The sequence below is a fragment of the Podarcis vaucheri genome, assembly GCF_965113315.1.
Source record: "Podarcis vaucheri genome assembly, chromosome: Z".
Classification (NCBI taxonomy): domain Eukaryota; kingdom Metazoa; phylum Chordata; class Lepidosauria; order Squamata; family Lacertidae; genus Podarcis; species Podarcis vaucheri.
Window position 1 is genome coordinate 39,411,020 of NC_138758.1, and position 15,190 is coordinate 39,426,209.

At 44.4% G+C, this 15,190-nt stretch overlaps 1 protein-coding gene across 1 annotated transcript in view; it reads left to right on the forward strand.

Annotated features, from left to right (window-relative positions):
* The first annotated feature begins 465 nt into the window (after positions 1-465).
* Positions 466-15,190, forward strand: part of ENTPD8 (ectonucleoside triphosphate diphosphohydrolase 8) — a 31,579-nt gene continuing 16,854 nt past the window's right edge. Inside the window, exon 1 of the mRNA XM_082207717.1 lies at positions 466-590. The gene's annotated coding sequence lies outside the window, so the exon portion shown is untranslated. The remainder of the gene's footprint in view (positions 591-15,190) is intronic.

Genomic DNA, 15,190 nt, shown 5'->3' on the forward strand with positions numbered 1-15,190 from the left:
AGGGCTCCTTCCCACCCTACCTGATGATGCCTGGTATTTGAATCCAAATCTTCTGGCACGATAAGGCATGTGAGCTTAGCTATGGGCCTCCTTACCTAGGGAAAAAGGCTGACTTTGTCTGTCACTGGAGCCCTCCCTCCCTTCCCTCCCTCCCTCCCGGTTTGGCACAGGTGACTGCTCACCTGCCATACTTAGAAACAGGAAAAGAAAACACCATCTCCTTGACCCTCAATTGTGCATGCATCAAGGAAATTCTTGCTTGACATGCTCCACTAGGGAAATCGCCTTGCCAAGGCCCCGGCTTGTAAACAAAACCTGTGGGCAGGATGTGCCAAAGAGGTGTTGCTCAACTGGGCGTCCACGACACAGAAATGGGCAGGCAAAGCAGAGTCCCAGTTCCAATGACAGGGAGGGAGGGAGGCGGAGGCGGAGGAGGGCATGATTGGCTGCATCAATATCTACAAGAAGGCAACCTTTGTACAGTGGCACATCCACCTGAGTAAGCTTTGTTTGGTGGCGACGGGATCAGACGGTTCGCTAGCTGCATTCCTGCTCGGGGTCATCCAGCTTGCCTCTTCTGCCCCCTGGAGGTAAGTGGAGAGGGGTCCCCTCTTACCACACACACACCAAAGGCAGGTATGGAGAAATTGAGTAGCAAAATAAGTTTTCTCTTTCTCTCTCTTAATCATTACTGAAATCAGGAGCCCCATCCAGGAGGTTCAGAACAGCTGTAGGAAAGGACTGCCGCTCCCAATTATCTTGCGGAACATGCTGCCACAAGAGGCTTGTGCACACATCATACTGAGCTCAGCTACAAACTTGTCCCTAGACATTTGCAAGTGTTTGTGTGGAACGGTGTGTGCCCCCTTGATTTGTACAGCTCAGCTATTTGCATACAGATTATACACATGTTGGATGTTATTGGAACACCTCTAAGGTGTGGGCTGTGGCGACGGTAGCCCCCAGGTTTTAGTGATCTGAAAAAAAGTTTGGGTTAGGATCAGAGTTCTGTCCATGACTACTAGTCATGATGGGGAAATGGAACTTCCACGTTCAGGGGCAGTGTATCTCTGTGCATTCAAGGGTGCCAGTTGCTGTGCAGCAAAATTAAGATGTGGCTGTTGCTTCCATGTTTATTGGCCTCAGCAGCCAGCAATTGGTTGGCCGCTGTGTTGGGGAGCTCTTTTTATATATATATATATATGTATGTGTGTGTGTGTGTGTGTGTGTGTGTTTATGTGCGCATTAATGGAGGATTGACTATTGGCCAAGCATGCTGCCTGTCGGTTCCCTCATAATATCAACATGGCTTCTAGCCATGACAGTTATAGAGCATCTAGGTTCAGGAGCAGTCTATCTTCAAATGCCAATTAGATGGGAAGCAATGGTGGGAGCAGGCAGTTGCTTTCATGCCCTGCCTGTACGGTCCTTGCAGGTCGTTATGGGAAATGGGAAGCAGATATTTCATGGGATCTGGGTCTGATCCAGCATGGCTCTTTTATTTTCATTCATACAAAGTGGTGCTCTGTTTGTTTCTTTATTTTATTTTATTGATTTATTTAATTTATTTTATTAATTAAATGTTTATACGTAATCTGAACTTTTCATAAAAGTGTATAAAGTCAACAAAATCATAATCAGTAAAAAGCAAAATAAAACATAATAAAAAACCCAGTAAAACAACAGTAAATACCAGTAGGTTAAAAGAAAATTTCATCCTGCAGACACCTGTCTAAGTGGTATAGTTTTCAGAAGATGTCTGTTAAGAACTTTGCTTCAGGATGAGAACAGAAATCGTGCGGTGGCACACGGCGGCAGCGGGAGGCCCCATTAGCTAAAGTGGTACCTCAGGCTAAGAACAGTTTCAGGTTAAGAACGGACCTCCAGAACGAATTAAGTTCTTAACCTGAGGTACCACTGTACCTTGAACCTGGTATGGTAGCAAAATGGCAATCACTGTAGTTTTCTTTCTGCTCTGATTTGCAGAGAACGACTTGTGTCTTGGCTCCACTGTAGGCTGAGATAATGGCAGCATTCCTTGTCAAAATGATGGCACACCTGCCATGTGTCCCCAGGCAAAGCATTTATTTAGAGCATTTGCAGCCTGCTCTAGAGGAGAAAAGCAGACTCAGGCACCAATTCTTAAACTGAGTGCCACAGCCACCAATGGCAGTTTTGTTTATTTAACTACTACTACTACTACTACTACTACTACTACTTTATTATTTCTATCGTGCCCATCTGGCTGTGTTTCCCCAGCCACTCTGGGCGGCTTTCATCAGAACATTAAAAACAGAATAAAACTTCAAACATTAAAATATTCCCAAAACAGGCTGCCTTCAGATGTCTTCTAAAAGTCAGATAGTTGTTTATTTCCTTGACATTTGAAGGGAGGGCATTCCACAGGGCGGGTGCCACCATCGAGAAGGCCCTCTGCCTGGTTCCCTGTAACCTCGCTTCTTGCAGTGAGGGAACCGCCAGAAGGCCCTCAGAGATGGACTTCAGTGTCCAGGTAGAACGATGGGGATGGAAATGCTCCTTCAGGTATACTGGGCCAAAGCTGTTTAGGGCTTTCAAGGTGAAAATCGACACTTTGAATTGTGCTCGGAAATGTACTGGGAGCCAGTGCAGGTCTTTCAGGACCGGTGCTATATGGTCTCAGAGGCCGCTCCCAGTCACCAGTCTAGCTGCCGCATTCTGGATTAGTTGTAGTTTTACAACTATAAATTGCACAAATGTTTTGTGCATCCGTGCCTAATCTCGCCCTGAATGAATGAATCTTTATTTGCGTCAGCCAATGACCATAGCAATAAAACAACAATACGATATACAAAAAATAGAAATAAAAAGTTGATTATATAAAATACATTTTAGGGTTTTGAATTAAATAGTGAAATAGTGGATCTTATTTTGATTGCCCCAGCTAAAAACCTTGCAACCTTTGCTGTCACCTGCTCCTCTTGATCTGCCAAGATAAAGGACACTGTGGCAGTGGTTGGGCGACCCGGAATGGACAATAAAAGAGGGGTGATAATCTCGCCCTTTTCTACATTTTTTTTTATTAGTGTGTGTTTTTCTTTTTGTAAATCTACCAAAATATAAAATAAAATTGGGATTAAGGTTTTTTCTCAGGACGGTGGAAGGCGTGTGTGCTGTGTGCCGTTGGTGAAGTGGTGGTCGTCTTCTTCTTCTGATAGGACATGCTGGGGGTGTGTGGAATGGGGGTTTGAGGAGGGTTAGCTAAAAATGTCCCTATTTTCACCTGAGGAATGTTGGAGGGAATGTTAGACCGGCTTCGTCTTTGTTATCCTTCCACAGGTAGGCTAAAGCCTTCCTGTCCAGACAGACCTTTGGAAACTTAAGGAGCAGGCAACACTGATCACTGACTGGGCTGTGGTCCAGACAAGCAGGATTTTAGTAACTGGTTACAAATGTGTTCTGATGTATTTCAGGTATTATTTTTAACTACAGTGGTGCCTCGCAAGACGAAATTAATTCGTTCCGCGAGTTTTTTCGTCTAGCGAATTTTTCGTCTTGCGAAGCACGAAATCCCATAGGAATGCATTGAAATTCAATTAATGTGTTCCTATGGTCAAAAAAAGTCCAAACAAAGCCAAATTTGGTACAACAAGAGTTTATTAAGTGCTCTTTAAAGTCACACATACTGTAAAGAGCATTTCAAAAATTGAAGGAACAATAAATTAAGTTTCTAAACATGACAGAAAAACATTTAAAAATCAACAAAGTGTACAGTACATTTTCTAAGACTCTGGGGGACAACTCGAAGAAGGTTCCTCTTCCACTCTTTGCTTCTTGCTGAAGAACCCCCTCCTCAACTGTTCCCCCAGCCACCCACCACACAGAAATTCAAATCCAGATTTTTTTTTAAAAAAACAGCAGGGTGGCCCAATGGTCACAGAAAACCATAAAAATGCAGAAAAAAAACCACAAGCTTCCAGATTCTTGCAAACCCCTCCTCAACTGTTCCCCCAGCCACCCCCTCCCCAACACCAAGTCCTTGAATTCCAAACACCCCAAACCAAAATCCAACCCCCCCAAAAAAAAAGTTTTAAAAGTTTAAAAGAAGTTTTGGAAAAGCTTCAAAAATCACCAAAGTCTTCAAAAACCTCAAAAAAGGCTACCACACCGCGTTCTATGAGTTGCTCCTCGAAGTCAAGTCGCAACTGTATTAACGGTGTTAAGAAAAAGGAAACAAACTTGCAAGACGTTTTCGTTTTTCGTCTTGCAAAGCAAGCCCGTAGGGAAATTCGTCTTGCGAAGCAGCTCAAAAAACAGAAAACCCTTTCGTCTAGCGAGTTTTCCGTCTTGCGAGGCATTCATCTTGCAGGGCACCACTGTAGTCTGTTTTTATGACTCTATATTTTATAATTGAAGTTTTTAAATGCTGTGATCCACCTTGAATCCCAATTTGGGAGTAAGGTGGGATAGAAATGTAAGAAAGAAAGAAAGAAAGAAAGAAAGAAAGAAAGAAAGAAAGAAAGTCTGGGGAAATTTCCTGAGGGCCAGACAAAGAGGTATGGAGGGCCGTATTTGGTTCTCAGGTCTAAGGGATACAGCAAACATCCCACACACATAGCAGCAACACATTTGCCTCCCCAACGTAATGAGAGTATAGCAATGCTCTACCCATCTCTTAAAGCTCCATCATTTTAACACTCTCATAGAAAAGAGAATTCTGGCCAGGGCAGATTCTCTAGTTTCTGTAGAACTGAGAGGTGATAAACCCTATCTGTAAAGTTCCCTCATCCACAAACGGCGAATGGTACTGCACCTCATATTCCAGGCAACTATTTTGCTTATGTTTCCTCTCCTTGCTACTATTTCCCATGATCTTTTTTGTTTATATGATGTTTTATTCTGATTTGGTTTCATCAATTGTTTGTAGCTATAAAGAGAAAGCAAGATACGTGTTTATTATAATAATGATTTTAAAAGTGATTTCCAAATAAGTCATGTACAGAGGAAGTAAAAAATAGATGGGCTTAAGTGTGACTAACATCTGGATATGATTATGTTGATACAGTACAAATAAATCATTATTTGGATAAGATTATGTTAACATACAGTACAAATAAATCATATACAGAGCAGACCCATGGAAATCAAAGGGAAAGTATGACTCACATTGCCAATTACATAATTATTATCATCATTATAGGAGCTCTGTCCTCCTTCAGGTGTATTCCTGCCAATCATTTTCTCTACATAAAATAAAAATGGTGAGTGATACCATGGAATGAACCGGCTTAGGTCCAGGGTCTACTTAGGAAGCTGTCATGATGACAGCTAGGTAGACTATTGATCTACCTAGCTCAGTATTGTCTACTCTGATTGGCAGCGGCTCTCCAGTGTTTCAGGCGGGGAATTTTTCCCAGTAGTACATGGGTAGGAATTTAACTTGGGACTTCCTGCGTGCATGGCAAATGCTCTGCCACTGAGTAATGACGTTTCCCTACTTGTGTGGGACACCTACCAGTTGACTACCAATTACAGACCAGGCCCATAGCTCAGTTGAGCATGAGATTCTTAACCCCAGAGTTTCAGAATCGTGGGTTTGTGCCCCATGTTGGAGGAAAAGATCCCTGCATTGCAGGGAGTTGAAGCAGATGACCCCCGTGTTCCGTTCCAACTCTTAAGATTCTGTGACTTTCTATGACTGAGTGACTCTGTGGTTGATATAAGATTAATAATAATAATAATAATAATAATAATAATAATAATAATAATATTTTTTTTATTTATACTCCACCCTTCCTGGTTCAAAAACTGGGCTCAGGGTGGCTAACAACAAATTTAAAACACTTAATTGTAAAAGCAGCATAAAATACAGTATAAAAACATGAATAACAATAAGATTCAAAGTTCAGAAATCACTTTGGGGGAAATCCATATAATAAGCATTGGATAGTCACCAGGGCTAGCTGGCTGAATTAGTCTTACTTGGGCCGGCGAGGAGGCCAGGGGAGAATTAGCTGTGGGGTCTCAGAATGGGTGATCTTCATAAAAGGGGAGGGGGAGGGAAGAGAAGGGAAATAAAAGATCAGGCTAAGTACAAATTAAAGGCCAGGCGGAATAGCTCTGTCTTACAGGCCAGACGGAAGGAGATTAAATCCTGAAGGGCCCTAGTCTCCTGGGACAGAGCATTCCACCAGGTCGGAGCCATCACTGAGAAGGCCCTGGCCCTGGTGGAGGATAGTCTGACTTCCTTAGGGCCTGGGACCTCTAAACTATGGTTATTCATGGACCTTAAGGTCCTCTGCAGGGCATACCTGGAGAAGCGGGCTCGTAAACACGAGGGCCCTAAGCCACAAAGGGCTTTAAAGGTCCATAAATTTAGGCTGCAATCTTGTACACACTTACCCAGGAGCAATGGAGACTAGTCCATTAGTGCAAATATGGCGCAGTCTCACTGACTTCAGTCTGCCCTCAGCCACTTCCCCCCTCCCCCCCTCAAACACACACAAAGAGAGAGAGAGAGAGAGAGAGAGAGAGAGAGAGAGAGAGAGAGAGAGAGAGAATCATAGGAACTGTTGCTTGTCAAGGTCTCTCTCTCTTTCTTTGCCTCTCCAGCAGTGCAATGGCAGATTCAGAAATGCAGGGTCCCTTCATGGTAATCACCCAAGCCTTCTACAATTACCAGGAACAAGCTTAAAACTTTACTCTGCTTATATTAGAACCGGATGTTTAATCCAACTATTGCAGAAAACAAGCCAGCAGTCTCAATCAAAAACAGTGATAGGCTGATCAGAGAGGAGATAAGCATTCTTTCTAATAAAGTCCTTTACAAGGTTGGATATCAGTGCAAGTAAAAGAAAACGGGGTGGGGGGGTGGGGAGAGAGAGACAGTGCTTTTAAAAGTGAATTATTATACACAGCATGTATGGGTGCTGTTTTGCATATCGTTCCGGAAGCAATATTGTCCACCAAGGCCAGCCTCCTTTCAAAATGCAGAATATCACCTCTGTAGGAGGACAGATAATATTACATGTTATGCACAGGAGTCAGCAGCTTGATGAATATCACATGTTTTTTCTTGTCAGTCTGTTACTAAAAGCACACCGGCTTCTAAGGCCACGTTCATACATTTAAAGCACCACTATACCACTTGAAATAGTCGTAAGTTCCCTCAAAGAATTTAGGAGCTCTGGTTTGTTCCCTTTCCAGAGCTACAGTTCTCAGAGTTCCTGTCAAGAGATACTGACTGTTAAACCACTCTGTAAATTCTAGCTCTGGGAGGGTAATGGGATGTCTCCTGACATCTCTGAGCACCCTCAACAAACTACAAACTTCACCAAAATTTTTGGCAGGAAGCCATGACTGTGGTATCATAGCACTTTAAATGTATGGTGTGGATGTGGCCCAATAATGTATTGATTCTGCCTTCAGATTCCGATGATGATCCTTGAAGAAAGTTGAAGCAGAAGAGCTTGTAAGAGCAAGACTGGGGTTGATTTTGGGGAAACTTTCCTTAAGAGATTATTTTTTAAGGGTAGAAGCATCAGTGCAGCCCCAGGAACAGGCCTGTTTCCTCAGCACCCTCATACAGTCACTGTAGACACATTTACTCCATGGGTCTTCTCCATTGAGTGCAAATGGACTTCCTCCCTGGTACAGAAGCTGTTTTAGGGCAGCTCCACCGGTTCCCCCACACTGGGCACTGAGTGGAGAGTGTGCCCAGTAACCACTCACCTCCTTCCCAAAGCCCAGCACAGTGGCCTAGCTCAGGGGACCATAGTACCAAAGTCCAGCCCTACCAGGCAAATGTGATATGATGATTTAATGCGTCCATAAATACACTCACGCATCTCTTTATCGTCCAGGCTGCCTGCTTGTTGATGTTAAATGTCAGACAGGTGCCTAAGGTTGAGTTTTTACTCAGTAAGGACTGCAGGCTGCATTTTCTTTCATTTGTTTGGAAGATGAGTAGTTCAAGGGCACTACGTTTGGGGGTCAGCATTGTACAGGAGCAACAGGCCCCTTCGGAACAACACACACTCCAGTGGGGGGCTGGATGACTGCAATTCTGCCCTTCTTCCCATGGGCATAGTCAAGTGGGGGGGCAGCTGACCCCCCAATCAATAAAAATAAATAAAAATGCATAAGTAACTGAGGTCCTGCTCCCCCCTTTCCTACTTCCTCCCCACCCAGAGATCTGAACTGATTACTTGCAGAGGGATTTTGGGTAGGGGATATCTCCCAGCCCCACCTGGAGATTGTGAGAATTGGGAATTTCTGCATCCAAACTACTCCTCAGCTATGGCCCTTCCCCTAAATATAATTTTTTATAAAGCAAGATTCTCACCCTCAGAGTCCTGAACAATGAGCTGTTTCTTTAAAATAGGAACATAGAAAGCTGCCTAATCAGCATCAGTCAGACCCATTGGTCTTTCTAGCTCCATATAGTGGACACTGACTGACAGCAGCTCTCCAGGGTTTCAGGCAGGTGCCTGTCCCACCTGTTACTGGAGGTGCTGGGGGTTGAACCTGCAACCTTTTGCCTGCAAAGGAGAAACTCTACCACTGAAGATCCCCCCCCCTCGTGCCAAAGATCTGGATGGATGACAGTGCTTGCGGAATAAGGTTCCAGTCTTCATGGTTCTGAATAAAGGACTGGTATGAATAGAAAGCTGCCTTGTACCAAGAAAGACCATTGGTCCATCTAGCGCAGTATTGTCTACACTGACTGGCAGTGGCTCTCCTGGCTCTTTTCCCAGTCCTACCTGGAGATGCTACTGGGGATTGAGCCTGGGACCTTCTGCATACAAAGCAGATGCTCTACCATTGAGCTGTCCCTTCCTCAGCATTAGGCTATTACTCATATCACAGGTGATTTAAGTATATGCAGGTGTGGTTTCAGAGTAAATTTTTTTTTATCCTTACCACCCCATGTACCTTCAGCCTTCCTCCCTATACACACACACACACACAGAGAGAGAGAGAGAGAGAGAGAGAGAGAGAGAGAGTCCTATATTTTCTTGCTTTCCATGTCTGCCACTGAACCAACCAAACTTCCTGTATTTTTCCATATACCTTTGTTTCAAGTGAAATGACGCAAAAACGCACTGCACCTAACCTTTTGAAAGCGAGACTTGAGACTTATCGCACGATCCATCTTCATTAAATAATAATAATAATAAAAGTAGTGACAGACCTCAGCTGACAACGTGACTGTGTGCATTAGACATTTAAAGTGTTTTTTAAAATATCCTGCTCTCGCAGTAGAACAACCTGCCAGGCCGCTGTAAACTTGTTCAAACAGCAATGTTCTTGTGCTCTAAGAGATGTCAACGCCACTATTTTAAAGGGCATAGGAGGCTGTTGCAGCCCAGATGTTATCTTGCAAACTCCCCTGACTGAACCCTGAGCCCCAATTAAAGGGGATGTCATGCGTGCCATACCCTTAACTGGAAGGGCAGGATACCAAAGGATGACCAATTCATTTATCATAAATTTATTTACATTATTACATGTGGTATTACAGTATTTATGTTTACTTGTGGGATTAACTTACCCCATACATGCCAGCTTGATAACTTCACTCTCACGAATCAGCACTGTTATAAGTGCCATGCAATACTTGTTCCACACTTGAAAGAAATTGAAATTTTAGCTTGGGGGCACCTACACTTTGGAACTCCCAGCCTATTGACATCAGGCAGGCGCTTTCCACATCTATTTAAAACATTTTTGTTTAGTCAAGCCTATCCAGACATGTAAATGTGACTTGTTTTGTTTTGTTTTGTTTTGTTTTTAGCAAGGGTTGATTTTAATCATCTTTTGAATACCTGGTTTTTATCAATAATTTCAATGTTTTCTTTTCTATAATTGTAAATTGCGTAGGGGTTCTTGTTTTTCTGGACACCACAGTTTAAGAAAGATATTGACAAGCTGGAAGTTTAGACTCAGGGTTTTCCTTCCCCTATATGGGCTGCCTTCCCAGGTTGACAAGTTCCATCTGCCCCTCACTTCCCTCTACAGCACATGCAGAAACCACCTTCTTGACCATTGGACCCACTATTGGTCCCATCTGCTCAACCCGCCGGAGCCTGTCTTTGTATTCAGGGAAGTCCCTGACTCACCAAGGGTTTGAGACCCATCAGCTACCTTCACCGGGTTTAGCTGGCCAGTTGAAGCCATTCCCGGGTTGTGGCCGCTGTCACATACTGACAACTTCTAGGAGCCACACATGAGAGCTAGGTGCAGAGTCAGGGCCAAAGGAGGACAAACTACCCCAAAAGGAACATGATGTGTCTGTCACCCACCAGAGGTTCTACCTCTCCACTAACACCCCATACACCCCATTGTTAGATATAATATAATTAATAGAATACTGGGTCGGGTGGCGCTGTGGTCTAAACCACTGAGCCTCTTGGGCTTGCCGATCAGAAAGTCAGTGGTTCAAATCCCCACGACAGGGTGAGCTCCTGTTGCTTGGTCCCAGCTCCTGCCAACCTAGCAGTTCAAAAGCATGCCAGTATAAGTAGAAAAATAGGTACCACTCTGGCGGGAAAGTCAACGGCATTTCCGGGCGCTCTGGTTTCTGTGATGGTGTTCAGTTGTGCCAAAAGCAGTTTAGTCCTGCTGGCCACATGACCTGGAAAGCTGTCTATGGACAAACGCCGGCTCCCTCAGCCTGAAAACGAGATGAGTGCTGCAACCCCATAGTCGCCTTTGACTGGACTTAACCGTCCAGGGGTCCATTACCTTTTACTTTAATGAATAGAATAGAATAGAAATATATGATGTGGGGCTTCTCCAAATGGCCCATTCATTCAGAATTAATCCCAATTTCCTTACACAAAGTTTATGTGATAGTTAGACTAGGTCTGGCTTTTATTGAGTATTTGTCCTGCTTTGTTTGTGGGGAAGTTACATGACAATGAGCATTCATTCTGAGTTCTTGTTCTGCTTACAGATTATTTACTTGTCTTCCCATTAGTCATTTGTTCATCCCACACTTTCCAATGTGTTTTTCTGTCACTTTCTAAAACATAAAAAGTCATTGAAAAAAACTGAAAACATAGGAAGCTGCTTTATACTGAGTCAGACCCATTGGTGCTTCTATTTCAGTATTGTCTCCACTGGCTGGCAGTGGCTCTCCAGGGATTCAGGCAAGAGAACATTCCCTGCCTGAAGATGCCACTGGGGATTGAACCTGGGACCTTCCGTATGCAAAGCTGGTTCTCTGCCCCTTCCTCACAGGACTCCGTCATCAGGCTCCCTCAGCATTCTCTTTGCCAATCTTCCCAGGGCATGTTAGAATAGGTGTGCAGGGCCCCTGGTCTGCTGGCTTAATTAGTGTGCCTCCACCCTGGCCATTTCATATATTTTTTAAAAAGAATATTTATTGAGATTATACAAAAAATTACACATAAAGAAAAAACAAACAAAAACTAACAAACACAAGCTAACAAGAAAGTTGACAAAAAGGCAACCTAGAAAGAAGGGGAAAAGGAAATAGGAACAAGAAGGGCGGGGAAAAGATATTTTAAAAAAGGATAAATCCATTTTTCAGCATCTTTGATCTCATTTGCTTATTTCCTTGACCTCCTCACACCTCCCCTTTCGTATTCCCGTTTTCCAAGTCTTTTCAGCAAATCCTTACCCTCTTTCATTTGACTTTGCTCTATACTTAACCTATTATAACTATACATTTTCATCCGTATAACTATCTATATTTACCTATTCTTATTAACCTTATTACCAAAACCACTTCTTTTCAGTCCAACATCATTTTAACATTCATTAATTTTACAGTATTTCTGCAAATAGTCTTTAAATTTCTTCCAATCTTCTTCCACCGACTCTTCTCCCTGGTCTCGGATTTTGCCAGTCATTTCTGCCAATTCCATATAGCCCATCAGCTTCATCTGCCATTCTTCCAGAGTGGGTAAATCTTGTGTCTTCCAGTACTTTGCAATAAGTATTCTTGCTGCTGTTGTAGCATACATAAAGAAAGTTCCACCCTGGCTATTTCAACCAAGCCACATCAAGTGTTGGGCATGTAAGGATGCAGCCAACCCAAAAGGGGTTTTTCAGGAAGTATCAATCAGCTGACCAGTGGCACATGCAAAGCCCTGTGCACCCAGATACACAACTCCGAAAGACCCAGCAATCAGCTGATTTCAAACCCTGCAAGAGGGGATGATGTCATTGTGATACCAGGTGATTGACAAGTGGCCAGCACCACCCCCTGTCAGACTTCACCTGCCAAGGGTGGGGGAGGTAACAACCCGCTGGCTATCCAGATCTACCTCACCACACTTGGTTTACACAGACCAATGGGAAGGCAGCATATTTCATGATGGGCAGGTGTGGCTGGTATCAAATCCTTCAGGTGCTCCTCCATCCACATCCTGCCCCTCCTGCCCACGACTGGCTCTTTGGAATGTGCTGGTGCTGTTTGCCAAGGTTTTATTTCTGGGCAGAAGCCCAAGGCCTTGTTGAACATATGGGTGGATCCCTGTTTTTGTGAGCTTATTTATTGGCAGTGGATTTATCTAAGGCCTGTTATATATAGTTTCTTTGAAAGGGAATGTTAGACAAGCTATGACAGCTGTCAAATGGGTGACGGGCAAGGAAGCTGCTGAATCAGACCCATTAGGCCATGGGTCGGCAAACTAAGGTCCGCGGGACGGATCAGGCCCAATGGCCTTTTGGATCTGGCCCATGGACGGTCTGAGAATCCAGGCAACCAGCATAGCGCGCCCAATGGTTTTTGTAACTCAACCGGGCTTGGGGGTCAAAAGTGAGGCAGGCGGCTGCTTGAGGCAAGCCCCTTCTCCGTCTGTCATGCGCACACAGCAATCTTTTCTTCTGGGGTGGGGGGTAGGGAAGAGGGAAAAGGAGCCACAGTTTGAATTTCCAGAATGGAACTGCTGGTGACTGACCTCAGGAAGGGCAGTTGCGGGAGGTGCCTTGGGAACGACGCCCGCCAGTGTCTGTCGCGGGGGTACTTCCCGCCGGAGGAAGCAGGGTGGCTGCACTCCGAATCAGTTCTGCGCTCTGCTGGGAGGCCTCTCGCTTGTTAGCTACACTGTGCAAGCCATGGAAAGGTAAATAGCTGCTGCTGCCTCATCTTCCCTCACACAGGGAAAAGAACGTTTTTGTTTGAGTGGCGCTGGTCTGACTTAGCGTGGTCAACGGCTTTTCCCTGCGTGCACGCATGCGCACACGTTCTCCAGGGCTGACAGGAATGGTGTGCTTCCCTCAGCCCCCCACCCCGCCTTATGAGAGAAATAATAACTGTCAACGTGTAAAACGCAAAGGAAGCAGCATGGGTGTATGAGGGAACACCCCCCCCAAAAAAAGAATCACATTTGGGCAACATTGGGGTTGGTCCCAATAAGGGTTTTTGCCAAAAATGTGGGTCATAATCATGGCAACATATATTCCGGCCCCCTACAAAGTTTGAGGGACAGTGGACCGGCCCCCTGCTGAAAAAGTTTGCTGACCCCTGCATTAGGCAATCTAGCTCAGTACTGCCCAGACTAACTGGCAGCAGCTGTCCAAGGTTTCATGGAACTGTGTGAGAGTTGTTAGGGGTCCCTTATCCCCCTCACAGAAATATAATTCCCAAAGGTCCCTGGGAAGAGGGACCGTTAAACTACATCCATAATTGTAAAGGAACAAGGGCCTCCTTTTCACATCCTTAACAAACAGGACTCTTTGTGGAAAGCCATGTCTGTTTAAAGTGGCATGATACTGCTTTGATTGTACAGTGCACATGTGGCCTCAGTTGCTTCACTAACTTTAGGTGGCTTGGGAAGAAATGGATGGAGGAGAGAAGAGCCATCAGCTATAGTAGTTGAGAGGAACCTCCAGGCAAGGGACAGGCAATTCTCATACATGAGGTCCTTTGTGAGATTACAGTGTCTTAATCTTTTTTAAAAAAAGAAAAGAAAAGAAACACTTATGATATGTGAACTGCCAAAGGGTAAGCCAGGAAATAAATTGCAGGCAGAGAATACCTTTCAGAAATTGGCAAGGTCTGATTGGGGAGGTGGGTTAAGGTAAGGTTACCAGGTTTTTCCCCCCAGTGAATCCAGGAACACTTTTCAACTTCAATGGATTTTGTCAGGGGACTGATTTGTAAATCTGGGGACTGTCCCTGGGAAACGGGGACGTCTGGTAACCTTAGGTTAAGGTGCTCATTTGTTGCATGTTATGGAGGAATGTCCTCTATTTGACAGCGTCCTCTATTTCTCTATTTAACAAGCCATCCCATACAAGTCAACAACTCTAGGCGGGGATGCCAGTCATTCAGTTCCCAACTAGTTGAAATTCACAAGAGGGGCATAAAGCCAACATTCTGTCTATAGTTCTATGCTCCCACCACCCGATAGAATATAGAGGTAGAGGTAGATTGCATTTGAACATAGATGCTCCATTCTTAACTTTCATGACTAGTAGGAGTCCTGTTGGATCAGATCAATAGCTTATCTAGTGCAGCATCCTGGATCTCCCAGTGGCCAGCCAAATGCCCCAGGGAATTCCACAAAGAGGGCATGAAACCAAACAGTACTCAAAAAGTATTGATTGATTTTAATATTATCAACTTCTGTTCTGTTCCCTGCTGTTTAACGGAATTTGAAGGAAACCTGAAAAAGGCACGGCAGTTATTTCCTTGAAGAGAGGATTGGTGTAACCTGCCAAGCCCCCCCCCCCCCATATTTATCTTGCCACAACATATAGTAGACTTCAGGTTCGTTCTCAGCTAAGCCACACAGCAAACTCTGGTGTAGCCACCAAGACTAACACATTAACCTTCCTTTTCAAAGCCAAAAAGGCACCCACCATGTCTGTCTATGTTCTATCCTAGGGTCGCCATATTTCAAAAAGTGAAAATCTGGACACAAAGAAATTGTTTTTGACCCACTTTTAAGAAAATTCACCAAAATCTACATTTCCGACATGGGTTGCTATATGTCTGGGTTTTCCTGGACATTTGAGGGATTTCTGCCTGGACATGACTGCCAAATCCCAGGAATGACCAGGAAATTCCGAGCGTATGGCAACCTTATATCTACTGGCGAAGGCATTGCAACTCGGGATAACAGTTCCTGGGAATCACCAGTGGGGGAGAGTTGCTCTAGCGCTCACTTCCTGCTTACGGCCTCCCCATGGACATCTGTTTGACCACTGTGGGAACAGGACTGGATGGGCCTTT